The 23,783-nt window shown below is 45.9% G+C and overlaps 1 protein-coding gene and 1 pseudogene across 1 annotated transcript in view; both read left to right on the top strand.

The window, feature by feature from the left end:
* The window catches only part of RASGRF2 (Ras protein specific guanine nucleotide releasing factor 2), a 374,367-nt gene that overhangs the window by 44,816 nt on the left and 305,768 nt on the right, over positions 1-23,783 (top strand). The gene's annotated exons all lie outside the window — the stretch shown is intronic.
* The window catches only part of LOC101042006 (DNA repair protein XRCC1-like), a 34,703-nt pseudogene continuing 18,372 nt past the window's right edge, over positions 7,453-23,783 (top strand).

Here is a 23,783-nt window from a genome sequence, read left to right as displayed (position 1 = left end):
ATGAATAAGAGCAGAATATTGTAATATCAGTAACCTAAGTAGCCAGAAAAGTCACGCAATTCAATAACAAAGAAGCTTTTAAAAACATATACTGGCCGGGCGCGGTGGCTCAAGCCTGTAATCCCAGCACTTTGGGAGGCCGAGGCGGGTGGATCACGAGGTCGAGAGATCGAGACCATCCTGGTCAACATGGTGAAACCCCGTCTCTACTAAAAATACAAAAAATCGGCTGGGCATGGTGGCACGTGCCTGTAATCCCAGCTACTCAGGAGGCTGAGGCAGGAGAATTGCCTGAACCCAGGAGGCGGAGGTTGCGGTGAGCCGAGATCGCGCCATTGCACTCCAGCCTGGGTAACAAGAGCGGAACTGCGTCTCAAAAAAAAAAAAAAAAATACTGAATGATGATTGTCAAGGAAAAACAAATTCAGCTAGATGAGAATGTAGAGAAATACTCTTACGATTCCAAAAGGGATGACTGAAGGACGTGACACTAGTTTTATTTATTATACATGTTTCTCTTTAAAATAAAAGTAAACAACTTGACATAGTTTCAAAATATTCTTCAATATACATTGTGTTTTAAAAACCATCAGGTAAAAGATGCTAAATGTAAATTTAATGAGAACTTTTTTCTTTTTTCTTTTTCTTTTTTTTTTTTTTGAGACGGAGTTTCGCTCGTTACCCAGGCTGGAGTGCAATGGCGCGGTCTCGGCTCACCGCAACCTCCGCCGCCTGGGCTCAGGCAATTCTCCTGCCTCAGCCTCCTAAGTAGCTGGGATTACAGGCACGCGCCACCACGCCCAGCTAGTTTTTTTGTATTTTTAGTAGAGACAGGGTTTCACCATGTTGACCAGGATGGTCTCGATCTCTCGACCTCGTGATCCACCCGCCTCGGCCTCCCAAAGTGCTGGGATTACAGGCTTGAGCCACCGCGCCCGGCACTTTTTTTTTTTTTTTTGAGACGGAGTTTCGCTCTTGTTACCCAGGCTGGAGTGCAATGGCACGATCTCGGCTCACCGCAACCTCCGCCTCCTGGGTTCAGGCAATTCTCCTGCCTCAGCCTCCTGAGTAGCTGGGATTATAGGCATGCGCCACCATGCCCAGCTAATTTTTTGTATTTTTAGTAGAGACGGGGTTTCACCATGTTGACCAGGTTGGTCTCGATCTCTCGACCTTGTGATCCACCCGCCTCGGCCTCCCAAAGTGCTGGGATTACAGGCTTGAGCCACCGCGCCCGGCTAATGTTTATTTTTTAATGTTTGTTTGCCCAGGCTGCTCTCAAACTCCTGGGTTCAAATGACCCACCCACCTCGGCCTCCCCAAGGGCTGGGATTACAGGCATGAGCCATTTTGCCCAGCCAAGAAAGTTTTAAGAAGTGAAAAACATCATGGTGTCCTTCTTGCTTGAGAAAGTTCTATCAAAGACACTTTTTAACAGCCATGACTTCAGTCTCCTGTGGTCCTTTCATTAAAGGAACCGATGAGTGTTCATTGTCTGCTAAGTGACAGGTGCTGGGTGGGATATGGCAGCAGCAAGAGAGACAAAAGAGTGGCACATTGGTTTATTGAGAGAGTAAACAATGTCCGTGACAGAGAGTTTCCAGTGCAAATGGGAGCAAGGAAGAAAAAGGTGAAGCAGGGAGGGAATTACTGAAGAGGTGGTTGGGAGAGGATTTCCTGAGAAGGAATGAATTGAGCTGGGAATGCGAAGGACAAGATGGAGAAGGTAAATAAAATATTGGACTCACTGGGGAGAAGAAAAGTAGTAGGGAGGGAGACAATTTAGATCAGACAGTGATCGCCCAAGCCAAGGGGTGACCTTGTTGATCCAAAAACAACTTCTTGTGACCTAAGGTAAGCAGCGTGAGAAGGGATGGGGAACCAATTTCAGCACAAGTAAAGGGAAGGAGCTGTTTTGCAAGATGGTTATGAGAAGCTATAGGAAGTAAAGCACAGGAAAAAGTTAGGCCAATTTGGCAGAGATTTCACTCAGATGAATTCCACAGTTTCCAAGAGTCAATCCTAAGAGATCATTTGAGAAATGCTCAGAATTTATCTGTTTCTTCACAACAGAATGCTGTTTTACATTTGTTATACTTTGATAATGTGTGATTATAAATTGACTAGTTTATTTGGGGGGACAGAGTTGGGAAGAGCTAAGTAACTGGGGCCCCTGGAGACACTGAATGAAGAAGTGTCACTCCCTGCAAAGGAGGGCAGGAGCTGAGCTCATCATCTAACCTTGCTCACCCCATTCCTAGCCTCCTTGAATTGCAGGTACTTCTGGGGATATATCTTCATTTTCATTTTAAAGAGTTGTTAATATTTGTTATAAACATATTTAAAAGATTCACCCAGTTAGACCTGTACCCAGTCCCTGCACCCCTAGAAAGATGGTCCATCACCTGTAATTCCCTTAAAGGGCCAGAGGAATACAGGGATTAAGAGCCGAGAATGGAGCTAGAACACCTGGGTTTGGATCCTGACTCAAATGACAGTATTGTGTGACTTTGGGCAAGTTACTTAACTTCTCTGGGCCTCAGTCTTCATATGTAAAATTGTATAATAATAATACTTAAACCATAGGGTTACTGTGGAAATTGAATGGGTTAATAGATGTGAAACTCCTAGAGAAATGCATGGCTCCAGGAGGCTGAGGCAGGAGAATTGCTTGGACCCGGGAGGCAGAGGTTGCAGTGGGCCAAGATTGCATCACTGCACTCCAGCCTGGGCAACAAGAGCAAAACTTCATCTCAAAAAAAAAGAAAGAAAGAAAAATGCATGGCTCCAACTAGTGTTAGCTTTAAAAAGCAAAACAAAAAAACAAAATAAAACTTAAAACTCCTTTGCTGATTACTCATATTAACAAAACAATTGCATATATTGCTGTATGTATATTCATTTACCTTCAGAAGCATTCTAGTAAATGCTTGCCGTGAATGGTAAGAGGCTGGCTTGGCCCCTCTGGCTTAGTCCACTTCCAGCACCAACTGTCAGAAGAGCTCTAAGACTAACGATCTAAACCTGGTTCACTTTAGGTCCTTTGCCAGCTTTGTTGATTGCATTTTGCTATAGCAATGTTAGAAACCACATAGATTAAATGCTCCTGGTCTTCCTTCTCAGAGATGGCCCTACTCAAAGATGCTGATAGTATTTACCAGCATGTGTGGGGATGTAGCTAAAACTCTTTTAAGTCAGTCCATGGAGAGAATCAAAAATACCTCATAACTTTCCTTTTCGTCTTTGGATGCCTTCCTTCCAGCAGAGTTTATGTGGAACAAAAACCTGTCTCTCTAGCCAGTTCTGGCCCCACACAAGCCAGTGATGTAACCAAAGTTCATCCTTGGGTCACTTCCCACCTAGGCTTTAACCCCTAGTCTGATCTCTGTCACTATACCTGCTTGATAACCACCCTCATCCTCAGCTCTGTCTTAATGAAAATCTCTTGAGCATATTTTAAACAGGTAAATAAATGTTAGAGGCCTGATGTATAGCTCCCATCCTGTGAAAAGCCTGCTGTCTCTTATTCTTCTCCCAGGGAAGCCCTTCTCTGCATCCTATATTTCTGCATTTGGATAAAATATGCCTAATTCCAAAGGATTTTGTGAGGTGGGGCAGGAGAAGGTATTAGTAATGTAGTGGACATAAAATGGGATATTTTGAGGAAGAAGGAAAAGAGGAAAAGATGGGGGAAAACCCAAGAGCAATGAAGTAGTGGGAGAAACCACAGCAGAAAAGGCATTAGAAAAGGAAAGGGAGGCGACGTGGAGAAGAGAGTTAGCTCCTTTTGTTGTCAGTGTCATGAGAAACAGCGAACAGGGCAGGGTTTAGGAAAGGATCCTCTGGCATTTAGGAGGTCAGGTAGGGACAGTTACTAAAAAGCCTTAGTCACTGGGTGCGGTGGCTCAAGCCTGTAATCCCAGCACTTTGGGAGGCCGAGGCGGGTGGATCACGAGGTCAAGAGATCGAGACCATCCTGATCAACATGGTGAAACCCCGTCTCTACTAAAAATACAAAAAAGTAGCTGGGCATGGTGGCGTGTGCCTGTAATCCCAGCTACTCAGGAGGCTGAGGCAGGAGAATTGCCTGAACCCAGGAGGCGGAGGTTGTGGTGAGCCAAGATCGCACCATTGCACTCCAGCCTGGGTAACAAGAGCGAAACTCCGTCTCAAAAATAAATAAAAATAGAAATAAAAATAAAAAGCCTTAGTCATGAGCCACACTGAGGTGACAATTTGCTCCATCCAACTGGGAGCATGGCAGAGGTGTTAAGTCAGATTTGAGGATGTGGCCCAAATTGTTGGTCAGGCTCTGGCCATGTAGGCCAGTTGGCCAGAGGTCAGCACCATGGATAGTCCCAAAGGATGGTTACTGTGTGGACTCTGGAGAGAAGTGAAGGGAACCCTGCATATTTGGTGATAGATTAAAGTTTAGTGGTTTTTTTTTTTTTTTTTTTTTTTTTGAGACACAGTTTCGCTCTTGTTACCCAGGCTGGAGTGCAATGGTGCGATCTCGGCTCACCGCAACCTCCGCCTCCTGGGTTCAGGCAATTCTCCTGCCTCAGCCTCCTGAGTAGCTGGGATTACAGGCACGCACCACCATGCCCAGCTCATGTTTTGTGTTTTTTAGTAGAGACGGGGTTTCACCATGTTGACCAGGATGGTCTCGATCTCTTGACCTCGTGATCCACCCGCCTCGGCCTCCCAAAGTGCTGGGATTACAGGCTTGAGCCACCGCGCCCGGCCAGTTTAGTGGTTTTTTTTAGCTTAGACTCTAAGTCTGTTTTGGTTATATCTGTATTCAAAAACAACATTTATTGAGCACCTATTGTGTGCCAGGCACCCTTACTAGTGCTGGAGAATGACAAAAAAATGAGGTGACACTCTCTGCCCTTAAGCAGCTTACTACTCCCTGGATAAACTAGAAATTTTTAAAAATGAAAATATTAATATGGCCCTCTTGAGGGAAGAGGGTGGAAAGAAGGAGAGGATCAGAAAATATAATTGCTGGGTACTTTGCTTAGTACCCAGGTGATGAAATGGTCTGTACATCAGACTCCTGTGACATGAACTTGCCTGTATTAACAAGCCTGCACATGTACCCCTGAGCCTAAAATAAAAGCTAAAAAAAGAAAGAAAAGAAAATAATAGCTAATATTTATGGAGCAATTACTATATACAAAGCACATAATTCTAACACCTATACATAAATTATTTTATTGAATTCGCTCAGCCAAGGCACATAGAATTTAAGAAACTTTCTTTGTTACACAGCTTGTTAGAAATAAAGCCAGAATTTAAACCCACATACTTTGACTCCGCGTTCATGTTTTTTTTTTTTTTTTGAGACAGAGTTTCGCTCTTGTTACCCAGGCTGGAGTGCAATGGCGCGATCTCGGCTCACCGCAACCTCCGCCTCCTGGGTTCAGGCAATTCTCCTGCCTCAGCCTCCCGAGTAGCTGGGATTACAGGCACGTGCCACCATGCCCAGCTGATTTTTTGTATTTTTAGTAGAGACGGGGTTTCACCATGTTAACCAGGATGGTCTCGATCTCTTGACCTCGTGATCCACCCGCCTCGGCCTCCCAAAGTGCTGGGATTACAGGCTTGAGCCACCGCGCCCAGCCTCTATCTGCAGTTTTAAGCATCCACTAAGGATCTTGAAATGAACCCTTCCATAGATAAGGGGAGACTACTGTACATCAGTTTATAGATGCAGTCAGCCAGTAGCATAAATAGAAAGCACGTATGTTTGACCTTTTATTTGCTTCTTAGTCCCGCAGTGTTCTATAGGAATCTGCTGTCTATATAAGAAGTAAAACCTGTCTTTACCTGGTGACTAGGACAGTTTCACTGGGTTTAGAAAGACAGCGTTTTCCACCTTGCACTACCGTTTATAGTCATCCTCCATGCCCTAAAGTGTCCCATTTCTTTTGGTTATCTGATCAACACAATGATATTATTTGGAACACTGAGTTTCCTGGGTACAAAAGGAGAAGCTGTAAGTTTAGATGCACATAGCAGGTTACACTGATAATTGCAATAGATTCATGTGAATTTGCCAATATTTGGACCTTAATCCCTCTTCCTCAAAAGTCAATGGAACTATAATAAAAAGATAGTGGCAAACTGGCCTGTCATTCACAGTTAACATTCTAAAAGATCACTGTAGAACTATAGCAATGCAGAGGAATTTACATTTTTATAAACCCTTCATAATTAATGCATTAGTCCTAGATAGGAGATTACTAATGATTTTTATTCTATTCATTATATATATATATATATATATATATATATATATATTTTTTTTTTTTTTTTTTTGAGACGGAGTTTCGCTCTTGTTACCCAGGCTGGAGTGCAATGGCGCGATCTCGGCTCACCGCAACCTCCGCCTCCTGGGTTTAAGCAATTCTCCTGCCTCAGCCTCCTGAGTAGCTGGGATTACAGGCATGCACCGCCATGCCCAGCTAATTTTTGTATTTTTTTTAGTAGAGACGGGGTTTCACCTTGTTGACCAGGATGGTCTCTTGACCTCGTGATCCACCCGCCTCGTGATCCACCCGCCTCGTGATCCACCCGCCTCGGCCTCCCAAAGTGCTGGGATTACAGGCTTGAGCCACTGCACCCGGCCCTATTCATTATATTTATGGTACATTTTGTATTTTTAAAATAATGAACATCTACTTTTTGGTGTTTTTTTATTGTGGTAAGATATACTGAAACATCAAATGGAAATAACTAATTATAAAAAAAATTTTTTTTTTCTTTGAGACGGAGTTTCGCTCTTGTTACCCAGGCTGGAGTGCAATGGCGCGATCTTGGTTCACCGCAACCTCCGCCTCCTGGGTTCAAGCAATTCTCCTGCCTCAGCCTCCGGAGTAGCTGGGATTACAGGCACGCGCCACCATGCCCAGCTAATTTTTTGTATTTTTAATAGAGACGGGGTTTCACCATGTTGACCAGGATGGTCTCAATCTCTCGACCTCGTGATCCACCCGCCTCGGCCTCCCAAAGTGCTGGGATTACAGGCTTGAGCCACCGCGCCCGGCCTCAAAAATTTTTTTTTTTTTGAGACGGAGTCTCGCTCTGTCACCAGGTGGGATTGCAGTGGCGTGATCTCTGCTCACTGCAACCTCCGCCTCCTGGGTTCAAGTGATTCTTCTGCCTCAGCCTTCTGAGTAGCTGGGACTACAAGTGCATGCTACCACGTTTAGCTAATTTTTGTATTTTTAGTACAAACTGGGTTTCACCATGTTAACCAGGATGATCTCTATCTCTTGACCTCGTGATCTGCCCACCTTGGTCTCCCAAAGTGCTGGGATTTCAGGTGTGAGCCACCCTGCCCAGCCAACACTTTGATGATGAAAGAATCTTTGCTGAGATTTGCATTATGACAAGTTCATGTAAGGCACAATGGAGTAAACATCCACATGCTCCTTATGATCTGATTTAGTGTTTGTCTTTTTAAAAATTGAGTGTGGAGCCCGTGCAGGGAACACCCCACCGCCTCCCACTCTCCCTGCTCCTTGGACCCCAGACCATACCTCATCCCTGTGGCCAAGTGAAGCCCACGAAGTTGATGTGCCGGAGATCAGCCTCCACCATGTTGCATCCTGCAGCAGCCAGGACTCAACCCACTGTGCAGAAAATCTTCACAAGGCAGACACTTACTGAAAATGACGGGCAGCCAAGGCAGGCAAGAAGACCATCTCTGTGGTCCTACAGTTGGAGAAGGAGGAGCAGATACACTGCGTGGACATCGGGAATGATTGCTCAGCTTTCATGGAGGTGCTGGTGGACAGCTCGGCTGGAGGAGCTGGGGAGCAAGACTAAGAGATCCTTCTGGTCACCTCATGTTTCATGTCCCTTTTGGAGAGCCACAGTGGTTCGAACCCCAACCACGTTCGCATGTTTGGGCCTGACAAGCTGGTCCGGGCAGCAGCTGAGAAGCTCTGGGACCGGGTCAAAATTGTTTGCAGCCAGCCCTACAGCAAGGACTCCCCCTTTGGCCTGAGTTTTGAACGGTTTCATAGCCCCCTAGACAGATGAGGCAGAGGCCCTGTCCCAGAAGGTGACAGTGACCAAGCTCGGCCAGTTCCGTGTGAAGAGGACGAGAATGCCAACTCTCTGAGGCTGAGGGCTCTCTTCTTCGACCAGGTCAAAAAGACATCCCCAGCCACAGCCAGCGACCTGACGAGACCCAGCTACGAAGCTGCCACCCTCTAGGCCTCCAGTGCCGCCGCCTCAGCCTCTCCAGTCTCCGGGGCCGTAGGCAGTACCTCCAAGCCCCAGGAGTCTCCCAAAGGGAAGAGGAGGTCGGGATTTGAACCAAGAAGAAAAGAAGACCTGCCAGCAAACCAGCACCCCAGCTGTCACCACCTGTTCCCAAGAGACCTAAATTGCCAGCTCCCACCTGTACCCCAGCCACAGCCCCAGTCCCTGCCCCAGCACAGGGGGTAGTGACAGGCAAGCCCCGAGGAGAAGGTGCTGAGCCCAGACGACCCCACGCTGGCCCAGAGGAGCTGGGGAAGGTCCTTCAGGGTGTGATAGTGGTGCTGAGTGGCTTCCAGAACCCCTTCTGCTCTGAATTGCAAGATAAGGCCGTAAAGCTGGGGGCCAAGACTGGACCCCGGACAGCACGCACCTCATCTGTGTCTTTGCCTACACCTTCAAGTACAGCCAGGTCCTAGGCCTCGTAGGCAGCATCGAGCATAGGGAGTGGGTGCTGGACTGTCACCACAGGCGTCAGCGGCTGCCCTCCCGGTGCTACCTTACGGCAGGGCCAGACTCTAGCAGTGAGGATGATAAGGCCTTTCACAGCGGCAGCAGTGGTGATGAAGCCCTCAAGCATCCTCGCAAGTGCCCCCACACCAAAACCAAGCCCACTCAGGCAGCTGGACCGAGGTCACCCCAGAAGCCCCCAACCCCGGAATAGACCAAAGCAGCCTCACTGGTGCCCCAGGAAGACACAAACATTGAAGGGGAACAGTCAGAAGGACAGGACAATGGGGTGGAAGATTCTGGGGACACAGAAGATGAGCTGAGGTGGGTGGCTGAGCAGAAGGAACACAGACCACCCCCTGGCCAGGAGGAGAACAGGGAAGACCCATATGCAGGCTCCACAGATGAGAAGACGGATGATTTCGCGAGCTCCGAGATTTCTTCCAGGACAAGCACTTCTTCCTTTATGGGGAGTTCCCTGGGAACAAGTGGCGGAAACTCATCCAATACATCACAGCCTTCAACCGGGAGCTCGAGGGCTGTATGAGCAACAGGGTTCAGTTTGTGATCACGCACAGGAATGGGATCCCAGCTTTGAGGAGGCCCTGATGGACAGCCCCACCCTGGCATTCATTCGTCCCCAGTGGATCTACAATTGCAACGAGAAGCAGAAGTTACTGGGCCGGGCGCGGTGGCTCAAGCCTGTAATCCCAGCACTTTGGGAGGCCGAGGCGGGTGGATCACTAGGTCGACAGATCGAGACCATCCTGGTCAACATGGTGAAACCCCGTCTCTACTAAAAATACAAAAAATTAGCTGGGCATGGTGGCACGTGCCTGTAATCCCAGCTACTCCGGAGGCTGAGGCAGAAGAATTGAGTGAACCCAGGAGGCGGAGGTTGCGGTGAGCCGAGATCGCGCCATTGCACTCCAGCCTGGGTAACAAGAGCAAAACTCCGTCTCAAAAAAAAAAAAAAAAAAAGAAGTTACTTCCTCACCAGCTCTATGGGGTGGTGCCTCAGGCCTGAAATATTTGCTACATACTGGCCGGGCGCGGTGGCTCAAGCCTGTAATCCCAGCACTTTGGGAGGCCGAGGCGGGTGGATCACGAGGTCGAGAGATCGAGACCATCCCGGTCAACATGGTGAAACCCCGTCTCTACTAAAAAATACAAAAAATTAGCTGGGCATGGTGGCACGTGCCTGTAATCCCAGCTACTCAGGAGGCTGAGGCAGGAGAATTGCCTGAACCCAGGAGGCGGAGGTTGCGGTGAGCCGAGATCGCGCCATTGCACTCCAGCCTGGGTAACAAGAGCGAAACTCCGTCTCAAAAAAAAAAAAAAAAAAAAAAAGAAGAAATATTTGCTACATACATACATGTACACACACACACACACACACACACACACACACACAGAGGGAGGGAGAGAAGATGCATTAATAAAGATGACTTGGTTTGGGAAAAAAAATTGAGTATGAGACAGTGTTTTCAGTCTCTGCTAAATGTCCTCATGCCCTCTTTCTCTCCCCATCTGGATTATCCTGAATTGCTTACCCAGCCTCAATGGGTGTCATTTTCCTAGTCTGTAAAATGGAACAATCCTTACAAAAGTTTTTTTTTTCCCCCCAACTGAGAAAGACCAGATATTTTGTTCAGTTACTTATATGGCTTAACACAGAATTTCATCTGACATTTTGGATTCTGGTCACTACTTTTTCTGATGTTTAATGTTTCCAAATGGTCAGAGCCTTCAGTTTTCCTATACATCTTTATCATGATGTTCATGACAACTGTGTTACAAAGAGAAGTAAAGACGTGACTTTGATGATATTGGAGCTGTTCATTCAACAAAGATTTGCAGTGACATATCTAGGTTGTGCGTTGGTCCAGTTTGCATAGAGGGAATATCAAGTTCCCAAACAGCAGCTTATCTGTTATGGGCTTGTCCAGTGCTTGGGTTTTTTTCCGCTCTTGATTGAGGCTTGAGTATCATCAGACACAGGGCTGGATCAGGCTTGGGAAAGGTGCTTGGGCTACTCTGCTAGAAGGTGATTAAGGGGAGGATGCTATTGACTTTCTTGGACTGAGCCGATAGGCAGTACACGAGAGAAAAAGATGAATAACAACAGAGTGAGGGTCAACCCGCCCTCTGTCATTCACACACACATTAATAGTATGTAAGGTGCTGGTGCTAACTGCTCTGAGAATCACAAAATAAAGTGAAATAGAATGTTCCACCCTTAAGGAACTTATTTGAGATAGGCATCAAGGATCAGGTAGATGAGTTAAACTGAGTTCAGTTAAATATCAACATAAAAGATTCCAGTAGGCAGCCTGCGAATAGAGTTGACTGTGTAGACCCTGCTAGGTGACCGAGAGGAAAGAGAGACAGCTGTGGGCTGATGGAATGAGCAAAGGCTTCATGGATGATATGGGATTGGATGCGTGGCAGAATTCAAACGAAAGTGAGCAATGGCTGACAGCAGGAATGGCCAGGTGTGTTAGGTAGGGATGTGCAGAAGCGCTGTGGGAGGCGGAAGTGGGGCTGAGGCTGCAGAGATGGCAGGAACACGTGTCTTTGTGTAAGTCACAGGACCTGTTTCCTCATCCTCCTGAGAAGATGGAGCACACATTCCCCGCCCTCCTTAACATTCTGACCTTCTGTAATTCTGAGAGCTGACCTGAGGATAATAACTTGCTTTCAAAAGTGGGGTCAATTGGCTTGTATAACTGAGAAGGATGAGAGCAGACCCAGGGAGGCTGTGTTATGGCTTGTCTACCTCCTGTCCCTCTTCCTGGAAAGACAGTTACAATGGGGTGGCTGAGACTGTGGGCTCCTCCCAGGCTGCCAGGGTTCACATTTGGCTCCTCCTCTTTCTAGCTATGCTTCAGTTTTATTCTCTGATATAAAGAGTGACAATAATGGCACCTACCTCCAGGGTTCTTGTGTAGAAGTGCTCAGAAGAGTGTCTGGTGCATAGGGAGGACTTAATATATGCTAGCCATTAGTCCAGTCTCTGCTTGGCCGACTCCCTCAAGCTCCTACTACACTCAGGCTTCTGCTACAGAGGAGAAAGTGGCAGCTGACCCCAAGCGCCATCTGCATCACTCAGCCTTGCAGCCAGGAGGCAGCCCCAGAGTCCTATCCTGGGACATAAGATGAGGAGCCTGGGGTAGAACAAAATGGAGTGTTAACGTATACAAAGAGTGCTCCTCTGCACACAAATCTGATCCTCACAACTGAGTCCATGGAGAGGCAAAGTACATACTCTACATTTGATGGGTGAAGGAACCAAGGTATTAAAAACTTAAGAGGTTCATGGGAAAGTGACAAAACCAGGAATCCACCCAGGCCTGCCGCTGCACAGCCCTTTTCACTCTATATCACTAAATCTCAAAATGATTTGTCCCCATAAAATATAGGGTGTCTTTGATGTCCCCTGGAGATGTTTTCATTATGAATGACAGCTGCTTCCGAGTCAATGAAACAAGTGTTTATTGAGCACCTACTGCGTTCAAAGTGCCAAACCCTGTCAGGAAATCAAAGCACAGCCAAGGATAAGTGACATATGGCTCCGGCACATGCAGAATTCTTGAATGCAGTGCAGAAGACAGCACACCAGGCTTACTTGATACAGTGTAGCTTGGATCGATGGGTCCAAGGTTGTTTTTTAATGGGGTTTGGGGAATAGAGGAGAACTTGGATTAGATAGATTATCAATCTTTTTATTTTGCTAAGAATATATATTTTAAAACGCTACTATCTACAATCACTGTCATTTCATAGAAAAATAATATTTTAATTCCTAAAACAGGAAAGGCCAAAATTTCAGCATAAAGGGAGGGCTGCTCTAAATTTGAATAATGAAATTGTATTACAAAATTACTACAGTTTTCTTTACTTTTGTCATTTCACGGAGGACAAGTGAAGTTTTTTATAAGCCAATGATTTGAGAACCAGTGTCTAAATGACTTCCTAGATGTCATTCCTGTAAGATAACATATGGCCACATTTTGATATTTTTGAAATTAAAGCACATGGAAGTGTTATTCCATTGTTCCATTATCCAAGCATGACCCCAGACCCCATCAGTTGGTCTAATAGGCATATTCCAATGGTCCAGGCCTCAGTGGTCAATGGCTCTTTAGGACGGGCATAGAATGATGCCACAGATGGAGCTAGGTGTAACCCAGGAGAAGTCTAGCCGTTTCCCTTGGGGTCAGGTCAAAGGTGACCAGAAAAGTACCTTTGATTTAAAAAAACAATTTTTTTGAGATGGAATCTTGCTCTGTTGCCCTGTCTGGAGTGCAGTGGTGGGATCTTGGCTCACTGTAACCTCCACCTCTCTGGTTCAAGCAATTTTCCTGCCTCAGCCTCTCTGAGTAGCTGGGATAACAAGTGCACACCACCAGACCCAGCTAATTTTTGTGTTTCTAGTAAAGATGGGGTTTCACCATGTTGGCCAGGCTGGTCTTGAACTCCTGACCTTAGGTGATCCATCCACCTTGGCCTCTCAAAGTGCTGAGATTACAGGCATGAGCCACTGTGCCTGGCCAAAAAAAAAACTTTTAAAAATATTTTTTGGTTTTTTAGAGCCAGGTGCAGTGGCTCACACCTGTAATCCTAGCATATTGGGAGGCTGAGGCAGGTGGACTGCTTGAGCCCAGGAGTTTGAATGAGTCTGGGCAACATGGTGGAACCCTGTCTCTGCAAAACAGTACAAAAATTGGCCAGGTGTGGTGGAGGGCGCTGTACTCTAGCCTAGAGTGCAGTAGTGACAGAGCAAGACCCTCCCCCTGAAAAAATTCAATTCTTGGGCATCATAACAATTTAGACTGAAAAATCCTCAAGGGATAGTTGTATTATGTCATAACCAAAATTATTATTATTATTATTTTTGAGACGGAGTTTCGCTCTTGTTACTCAGGCTGGAGTGCAATGGCACGATCTCGGCTCACCGCAACCTCCGCCTCCTGGGTTCAGGCAATTCTCCTGCCTCAGCCTCCTGAGTAGCTGGGATTATAGGCAGGTGCCACCATGCCCAGCTAATTTTTTTTTGTATTTTTAGTAGAGACGGGGTTTCACCATGTTGACGAGGTTGGTCTCGATCTCTCGACCTTGTGATCCACCCGCCTCGGCCTCCCAAAGTGCTGGGATTACAGGCTTGAGCCACCGCGCCCAGCCCAAAATTATTAATATAGTCTACTCAATGACTGGAAATCCAAAATTTCCCGATGTCTCAACATGTATTCAACTGTGCCAATCCTAATGACAAAAACCTCCCCTTTCTATACACACTGAAGGGCCCCACTGTGCAACCCTGCACAAGTATCATTTTTCCTGCATCTTGATTACAAAGCGATTTCAATATTAATTTTTTTATTTTTAATTTTATTATTATACTTTAAGTTCTGGGGCGCATGTGTAGAACATGCAAATTTGTTACATGTGCCATGCTGGTTTGGTGCATCCATCCCCCCATCATCTACATTAGGTATTTCTCCTAATGCTGTCCCTCCCCTCACCCCCTGCTTTCTATCTATCCCATACCCCCCACCACCTCCCGACAGTCCCCTGTGTGTGATGTTCCCTTCCCTGTGTCCATGTGTTCTTATTGTTCAACACCCACTTATGAGTGAGAACATGCAGTGTTTGGTTTTCTGTTCTTGTGTCAGTTTGCTGAGAATGACAGTTTCCAGCTTTATTCATGTCCCTGCAAAGGACATAAACTCATTCTTTTTTTATATAGCTGCATAGCATTCCATGGTGTATATGTGCCACATTTTCTTTATCCAGTCTTTCATTGATGGGCATTAGGGTTGGTTCCAGGTCTTTGCTATTGTAAACTGTGCCGCAGTGAACATTCGTGTGCATGTGCCTTTATAATAGAATGATTTATAACCCTTTGGGTATATACCCAGTAATTGGATTGCTGGGTCAAGTGGAATTTCTATTTCTAGGTCCTTGAGGAATCGCCACACTGTCTTCCACAATGGTTGAACTAATTTAGGCTCCCACCAACAGTGTCAAAGTGTTCCTATTTCTCCACATCCTCTCCAGCATCTGTTGTCTTCTGATTTTTTAACGATCACCATTCTGACTGGCATCAGATGGTATCTCAGTGTAGTTTTGATTTGCATTTCTCTAATGACCAGTGATGATGAGCTTTTTTTCATATGTTAGTTGACTGCATGTCTTCTTTTGAGAAGTGTCTGTTCATATCCTTCACCTACTTTTTGATGGAATTGTTTGTTTTTTTCTTGTAAATTTAAGTTCTTTGTAGATTCTGGATATTAGCCATTTGCCAGGTGGGTAGATTGCAAAAATGTTTTCCCATTCTGTTGGTTACTGGTTTACTCTAATGATAGTTTCTTTTTTATTCTTTAAAAAAAGAGCGGCCACCGGGTGCGGTGGCTCAAGCCTGTAATCCCAGCACTTTGGGAGGCTGAGGTGGGTGGATCACGAGGTCAAGAGATCGAGACCATCCTGGTCAACATGGTGAAACCCCGTCTCTACTAAAAATACAAAAATTAGCTGGGCATGGTGGCGTGTGCCTGTAATCCCAGCTACTCAGGAGGCTGAGGCAGGAGAATTGCCTGAACCCAGGAGGCGGAGGTTGCGGTGAGCCAAGATCGCACCATTGCACTCCAGCCTGGGTAACAAGAGCGAAACTCCTCCTCAAAAAAAAAAAAAAAAAAAAAAAAAAGAGTGGCCAAGCACAGTGGCTCATGCCTGCAATCCCAGCACTTTGGGAGGCTGAGGTGGGCAGATCACAAGTTCAGGATATCGAGACCATCCTGGCCAACATGATGAAACTCTGTCTCTATTAAAATACAAAAAATTAGCCAGGCATGGTGGTGCACAGCTGTAGTCCCCACTACTCAGGAGGCTGAGGCAGGGGAATTGCTTGAACCTGGGGGGCAGATGTTACAGTGAGCTGATTGCGCCACTGAACTCCAGCCTGGCAGCAGAGCGAGACTGTATCTCAAAAACAGCAACAAAAAAGTATATTTCTCACCAGTAAGACAAGTGAATATATTTTAAAAGTTCCTGTGATATTTTAGTTTATTCCTGTAATAACCTGAATAACTGTAGTAATGACACTGGAAATAAAAGTAGAAGATCAAGTTAAAATTCAACTCTTTAATCCCCAAATATGATATCATCAGAGTCAAGAGTGGAGCACTGGGTCGTGTCTTGGGTGGAGAGGTAGGGCATGTCTTAGTCCATTTCTCCTCTGCTGTAACAAAATACCTGAGACTGGGTAAATTATGAACAATGGAAATTTATTTCTTACAGTTCTGGAGGCAGGGAAGTCCAATATCAAGGTGCTGGCAGATCTGGTGTCTGGTGAGGGCTGCTCTCTGCTTTCAAGATGGTGCCTTGTTGCTGCATCCTCTGGAAAGATGGAATGCTGTGTCCTCACCTGGTTGAAGGGATGGAAGGACAAAAAATGACCTAGCTAGCTTGTTCTCTTCAGCCCTTTCGTAAGGGCATAAATTCCATTCATGAGGGCATCTCCACAAGGCCCTATCTTCCAATACCATCCCCTTGGGACTAAAGTTCTAACATAAGAATTTTAGGGCTGGGCGCGGTGGCTCACGCCTGTAATCCCAGCACTTTGGGAGGCCGAGGTGGGTGGATCACGAGGTCAAGAGATCGAGACCATCCTGGTCAACATGGTGAAACCCCGTCTCTACTAAAAATACAAAAAATTAGCTGGGCATGGTGGCGCGTGCCTGTAATCCCAGCTACTCAGGAGGCTGAGGCAGGACAATTGCCTGAACCCAGGAGGTGGAGGTTGCAGTGAGCCGAGATCACGCCATTGCACTCCAGCCTGGGTAGCAAGAGTGAAACTCCATCTAAAAAAAAAAAAAAAAGAGAGAATTTTAAAGGAACATTTACATTCAAACCAAACAGGTGATTTCCCATTTTTCCTCAGATGCTATTAAAAAATAAGGTTTAAAGTATCCCCAGGATATTTTGTTTTCCGTAAAGGCAATCTATAATCCAGCTTCCTCGTTCTCTTCCACAACTAAAGTGCTTGCCAATTTGTATTTGAGATTAAAATAACACAAACTTAGATGTAGTCTGTGAGTGAAAACCTGCTAGGTTTACCCACGGGAGCTAAATTTGTCATAAATAATGATCACAGTGGTAGATATCGGCATGTACAACAACGTGAAAGTCATATAAATAAACTCATTGGTAGTTAACTTCACACAACTCATGCAAACAAAGGCAAATAAAAGTAAATGAAAATGTGTATGCAGTATGGTATAAAAACTCTCAGGCTTGAGTCTTCTGATGTTATTTCTCATAGCAGCCTGCAGCCTGAGGCATACTGATTTCTGAGGCTTCCTTTCTAATTTCTCTGGTCCTCATTGCCTTCTTGATAAAACATCACTGGCCAATGACATAGTCAATTAAAAAAAAAAGAATAAAGAATAAAACATCACAGAATTTATAGACAAGGTCAAGACCCAGAGATTGGTGCTACATAGAGGCCACAATTTTATAAAATGAATGTGCATTTTTGGCCTAAATTTTCACATCTGATTCCAGCACTAAAGGAGAGCAGAACTGTAATTTGAACGAAAATGATTATTGAAACCTACAAGAGAAAATGAAACATACTCCAGGTGCCAACTGCCAGGCAATGTTTCTGGCTCCGAAGGACAGCCTGAGGCAATGCCAGATGGTCCTTTTCAGGAAATTGAGCTTGTCTCCAGTATAGGAAATCTGAATGACTATCCCACAGGAAATGCTTCATTGTATATTACCATTAACTTGGTGAGAAATAAAAGAATGAGGGTGGCTATAGCTGAACGTTGATCAGAGGAATGAGCTTGTTAAAAAATGATTGAGACTCCTGCTGAATTTCTTGGCATTTTGGCTAAGATCAAAAATTACTGAAAGACAGTAAATTTAAACTGCTATGGAACAGTGTACAGTCCAGCCTCAAGCCCTCTGTTCCAGCCTGGGTAGCACTTGCCTGCCCTGACCCCTGGTGCAGGCTCTGCTCTCACCTGAAAAGCCTCAACCCGAGAAAACGCCCCACCTCCAACTCCGACTGCAGTTAGGATAGGATAAGTCAGATGCACTTGGCAACCCCTTTTGCATTCCAAGTGACAGTTCTTGAAATATGACTTAAATTTTTTGTGATCATTCACTTTTGTGTATTTATGTTTGATCTCACCAGCCAGACTGTGGACTTTTGGAAGAGTGATCATAGCTTACTGATCTATTTTCCCTGCAGTGTGTTGCACAGGCCTGGTCCAGGGAGACAGTCTTTGGTATCTCTTAGACACATGGATCCAGGTAGGAGGCTGTTTGTTCCAAGGTTCAAATTTAAATCCTACTTCTGCCACTTGCATGTTCTGATTTAAGGGAGTTACTCAACTGTTCAAGAATATTGAACTTTTCTGAAAGGATAGTCAATGATCACTTAAATAGGCTTAGCCCAGAAGACTAAGCACACCACGCATGTTAACAATAGTTAATATTTTTGTTCTTGTCTTTTTTTTTTTTGAGTTAGAGTCTGCCCTGTTGCCCAGGTTGGAGTGCAGTGGCATGATCTCAGCTCACTGAAAACTGCACCTCCTGGATTCAAGTGATTCTCCTGCCTCAGCCTCCTGAGTAGCTGAGACTACAGGCACACACCACCAAACCCAGCTAATTTTTTGTATATTTAGTAGAGGCTGAGGTGGGCAGATCACCAGAGGTCAGAAGTTCAAGACCAGCCTGGCCAAGATGGTGAAACCCCATCTCTACTAAAAATACAAAACTTAGCCATGGTGGCATGCACCTGTAATCCCAGCTACTTGGAAGGCTGAGGCAGGAGAATTGCTTGAACCCAGGAGGCAGAGGTTGCAATGAGCCGAGATGGCACCACTGCACTCCAGCCTGGCTGACAGAGTGAGACTCCATCTCAAAAATAAATAAATAATAACATAAAATGGGGAATTCTCAGAGGCTCTTGAGTCTTACCCACATTTCTTTCCACCATCATCACCATAACTGGTAGGAATTTGATGAATGTTTGTTGAATTGACCTTTTAATGATCTGGATCACAGAGACCATAAACTTATTTCTAGTGTAAAGTTGTGTTTTGAAGTCTAGGGCTGCAACATTCCAATGCTCAGAGCATGCTGCTGACAAGACAGTCAGCCCTTGAACAAGTTGGGAAGCAGTGAAATAGCTGTGTGTGGTGTCTCCCAGTCTTGGGCTTGCGTGCTCTCAGATCCACTTTTTGCCAACCCTCTTTTTTTTTTTTTTTTTTTTGAGATGGAGTTTCGCTCTTGTTACCCAGGCTGGAGTGCAATGGCGCAATCTTGGCTCACCGTAACCTCCGCCTCCTGGGTTCAGGCAATTCTCCTGCCTCAGCCTCTTGAGTAGCTGGGATTACAGGCACACGCCACCATGCCCAGCTAATTTTTTTGTATTTTTAGTAGAGACGGGGTTTCACCGTGTTGACCAGGATGGTCTCGATCTCTTGACCTCGTGATCCACCCGCCTCGGCCTCCCAAAGTGCTGGGATTACAGGCTTGAGCCACCGCGCCCGGCAACTTTTTGCCAACCCTCTATTCTGCATATGTCTCCCTGGCTCTGCCTGGGTCCAGCCAACGAGAGGCATGGTTGAGTTTGCAAGGCAGGAGACTGATGCCAGTGCTTTCCCTCTCTTCCCCTATCTCAGCTTTGGCTGATGTCTGCAGCTGTGACTCAGTCTAATCTGTGGCTTCAGCTCCTGCCAGACAAGGCCACCACAATTCCAGCTTCTATTAGGGGCTCCAGGTGCCCAGGTGTTCACCCTTTGTCTCTCCAGCCTAGAAGCGGTATGGCTTCCTGCGGCTCTAATTTCTGAATTTCCACCCCAAATCTGTTTGGCTCCTTTGATCCTCTGTTCCCGAATTAAGTTCTCTCTGTTTAAAATTCTCAAATTTTCCAGGCTTGACCCTGAATGACATAATATATCCCAGTCACTATCTTCTCTCCCAAGTCTTTCAACTATATATTTTGCCCTTAATTTAATATCACTCTCCACCCCTTTCCCCTCCCTCCCTATAATTTTCCCTCTTTTAAATCCAGAGCTTTCACGCTGCTTATTTCTCTTGTTAGGAAGCACATGAGCTGATAATCCCATTCATACGAAGATGCATATCCCTATGGGGAATATATGCATTTGTAAAAAAATGTCCAGGGACACACTAATAAAAAAACTCAGCCCAGGCATGGTGGCTCACGCCTGTAATCCCAACACTTTGGGAAGCCGAGGCCTGTGTACCATGAGGTCAGAAATTCAAGACCAGTCTGGCCAAAATAGGGAAACCCTGTCTCTACTAAAAATACAAAAAAGTAGCTGGGTGTGGTGACGTGCACTTGTAATCCCAGCTACTCGGGAGGCTGAGGCAGGAGAATTGCCTGAACCCAGGAGGCGGAGGTTGTGGTGAGCCGAGATCGCGCCATTGCACTCCAGCCTGGGTAACAAGAGCGAAACTCCGTCTCAAAAAAAAAAAAAAAAAAAACCTACTTGGCCATTAGAATTACTTAGAAACTTCTGAAAATGCAGATGTCTAGGCTATCCACCAGGCCAACTTGAAGTAGAGTTTCTGAGGGTGGGCACAGTCATTGGTGTTTTTAAAAACAAAAACAAAACCAAAAAAAAACTTCCAGGCTGGGTGTGGTGGCTCACGCCTGTAGTCCCAACACTTTGGGAGGCTGAGGCAGGTGGATCAGCTGAGATCAGGAGTTTAAGACCAGCCTGACCAACATGGTGAAACCCCGTCTCTACAAAAATACAAAAAAATTAGCTGGGCATGATGGCCAGTGCCTGTAATCCCAGTTACTTGGGAGGCTGAGACAGGGGAATAGTTTGAAGTGGGAGGCAGAGGTTGCAGTGAGCTAAAATCCAAGATCTCACCATTGCACTCCAGCCTGGGCAACAGAGCAAGACTCCATTCAAAAAAAAAAACAAAAAAAACAAAACACCTTCTAGGTGTGCTTAAAATGCAGTTAAGGTTGAAAACCCATTGTCCTTGCATATCTCTGTGTGTGTGTGTATGTCTTGTAAATTGAGGGAAGAATTTTCGGTGTTTTTGTTTTTTGTTTTATTATTTTAAAAATAGAGATAGGGTCTCACTATGTTGCCCAGGCTGGTGTAGAACTCCTGGCCTCAAGTGATCCTTCTGCCTTGGTCTCCCATTATGCTAGGATTACAGGTATGAGCCACTGCACTTGGCCTTGGGGAAGGTATTTTGATCTTAACCTAAAGGATATCAATGTGTACTCGCAGTGGTATCTGGACCAGGGTGTGTGTGTGTGTGTGTGTGTGTGTGTGTGTGTGTGTAACAATATGTCTAGGCACCACTATCTAGGGACAATAAATAAGGAAACGCATCTATTAATATCTAGACTAATTACCACACTTCCGTATCCCATCCAGTTGAGTCTAGGAACTTTGCCATCTCAAAGTGTTTCCATGTTACTGCTAAAAGGCCCCTGGGGTGCTTCCTTAAGGTGGGGGGGTCATAAAAATGTCTGCACAGGGGCCGGGCGCGGTGGCTCAAGCCTGTAATCCCAGCACTTTGGGAGGCCGAGGCGGGTGGATCACGAGGTCAAGAGATCGAGACCATCCTTGTCAACATGGTGAAACCCCGTCTCTACTAAAAATACAAAAAATTAGCTGGGCATGGTGGCGCGTGCCTGTAATCCCAGCTACTCAGGAGGCTGAGGCAGGAGAATTGCCTGAACCCAGGAGGCGGAGGTTGCGGTGAGCCGAGATCGTACCATTGCACTCCAGCCTGGGTAACAAGAGTGAAACTCTGCCTCAAAAAACAAAAAACAAAAAACAAAAAACAAAACAAAACAAACAAACGAAAATGTCTGCACAGGGTCTCCTGCTCCAGCCTCCTCATTGAGTTTCCAGCCCCAGGGGCCTTTGTCTGTTATCCCCTGGCAGCTGGAATCACCTGCACACAATTCTGGACTGGTGTCGTCCTTCAGACCAGCGGGAATGGAGACTGGCAAGGAGAGCACCGCTCACTGTACCAGGGAGTGAGTTCTTCCTCTAACTTTCCTCAGAACCATAGAGAACTGAGAGTTCAGGTAGAACAGAGAATGCAGGCGTTAAACATGGAGACTAACTCAGGAGTGTCCTGCTATTGTAATATTGTAAAATGTTTCTCTGTCCCCTCAGTCCAAGACTTTTCTCTCTACTTTTTTTTTTTTTTTGAGATGGAGTCTTTTTTTTTTTTTTTTTTTTTTGAGACGGAGTTTCGCTCTTGTTACCCAGGCTGGAGTGCAATGGCGCGATCTCGGCTCACTGCAATCTCCGCCTCCTGGGTTCAGGCAATTCTCCTGCCTCAGCCTCCTGAGTAGCTGGGATTACAGGCACGTGCCACCATGCCCAGCTAATTTTTTGTATTTTTAGTAGAGACGAGGTTTCACCATGTTGACCAGGATGGTCTCGATCTCTCGACCTCGTGATCCACCCGCCTCGGCCTCCCAAAGTGCTGGGATTACAGGCTTGAGCCACCGCGCCCGGCTGAGATGGAGTCTTGCTCTGTCACCCAGGTTGGAGTGCAGTGGCATGATCTCGGCTCACTGCAACCGCTGCCTTCCAGGTTGAAGTGATTCTCCTGCCTCAGCCTCCTGAGTAGCTGGAATTACAGGCATGTGCCACTACACCCGGCTAATTATTGTATTTTGCATAGAGACAGGGTTTTACCATGTTGGCCAGGCTGGTCTCAAACTCCTGACCCCAGGTGATCCACCCACCTTGGCCCCCCAAGGTGCTGGCATTACAGGCATGAGCCACCGTGCCAGCCTCTCTCTAGTTCTTATTTCTTGCTTTGGAATCAGCTTCCTTCAGGATGACTTTATGAACAGAAGCTTCACTTTCATTAGGAAAAAACATACATGCCAGCCCTGGGGCTTGCTTTCAGGCTCCAATGAGACTTAATAGTCCAACACGAGCCCTCTGTGCTCTCAGTGTTTAGAAGTCATCTCTGGTAGGTAAGAATCAATAGTACAGTTCATGGTGAATGCCTGCCAAGCTTGGCGCAGCTCCTTCCCAGTCTCTCCTACATGTGGATTAAGGTAAATGTTGTTTACTCTGTAGATATCCTAGCAACATTAACGCTTCATCTTCTATGAGTAACTGTCAAACAACTTCTCAAGAACAAAGCAGGCTGGTCATGGTGATTCATGCCTATAATCCTAACACTCTGGGAGGCTGAGGTGGGAGGATCGCTTGAGGCAGGTGTTTAAGACCAGCTTGGGCAGCATAGTGAGACTCTTATCTCTAAAAAAAAAAAAAAAAAAAAAAAAGCCAGGTGGGGCCAGGTGTGGTGGCATACCTGTAGTCCCAGCTACTCCAGAGGCTGAGATGAAAGGATCCCTTGAGCCCAGGAGGTTGAGACTGCAGTGAGACATGATTGCACCACTGCATTCCAACTTAGGTGACAGAGTGAAACTCGGTCTCTAAAGCAAAGCAAAACAAAACAGAAAAACAAGGACAGAACTTCTACTTGTTGCCTTAAACAAATAGAAACCAGGACAAAATATGTGAAGCAAGAGTTTCCAGACATGGGACAATAGGCAATAAAGGACCATGATCCTTGAGTGAAGGATGCAGATGAGGTGAGACCTCCAAGTGCCCCGGTTCAAGGCTGGGCAGAGTAGCCAGGCTGCAGTGCTGGGAGGAGAATCAAAGAGGTGCTGACGGTATCCCTGGTTTGAAGATACAAAGTGGAGAGTTTTGGGATGTCAGTGGCTAGAACACACAGGACAGAGTACTGGAAAGGAGACGGCTGAAGAAAGATAATGCTCTGAATCTGCAAGAGATTTTCCCACAGTCTAGCTGAGTCTTAATCAGCTAATGCAAGTGAGAAAACTGCTATGGCCAGAAAAAGAACCTCCAGAAAGGAGCAGAGGGAACGATCTTCAGAGCTAATGCTGGCTCTTAGTAGTCAGAATGGCAAGGTCTCCTAGCATACGGACTAGGAAGTAGAGCCTTGAGACTGTCTGGAACTCACCCGAGAAAGCTGAAACGATAGCC

Source organism: Saimiri boliviensis, chromosome 1, assembly GCF_048565385.1.
Source record: "Saimiri boliviensis isolate mSaiBol1 chromosome 1, mSaiBol1.pri, whole genome shotgun sequence".
NCBI lineage: Eukaryota > Metazoa > Chordata > Mammalia > Primates > Cebidae > Saimiri > Saimiri boliviensis.
This window is presented reverse-complemented; position numbering and strand designations above follow the sequence as displayed.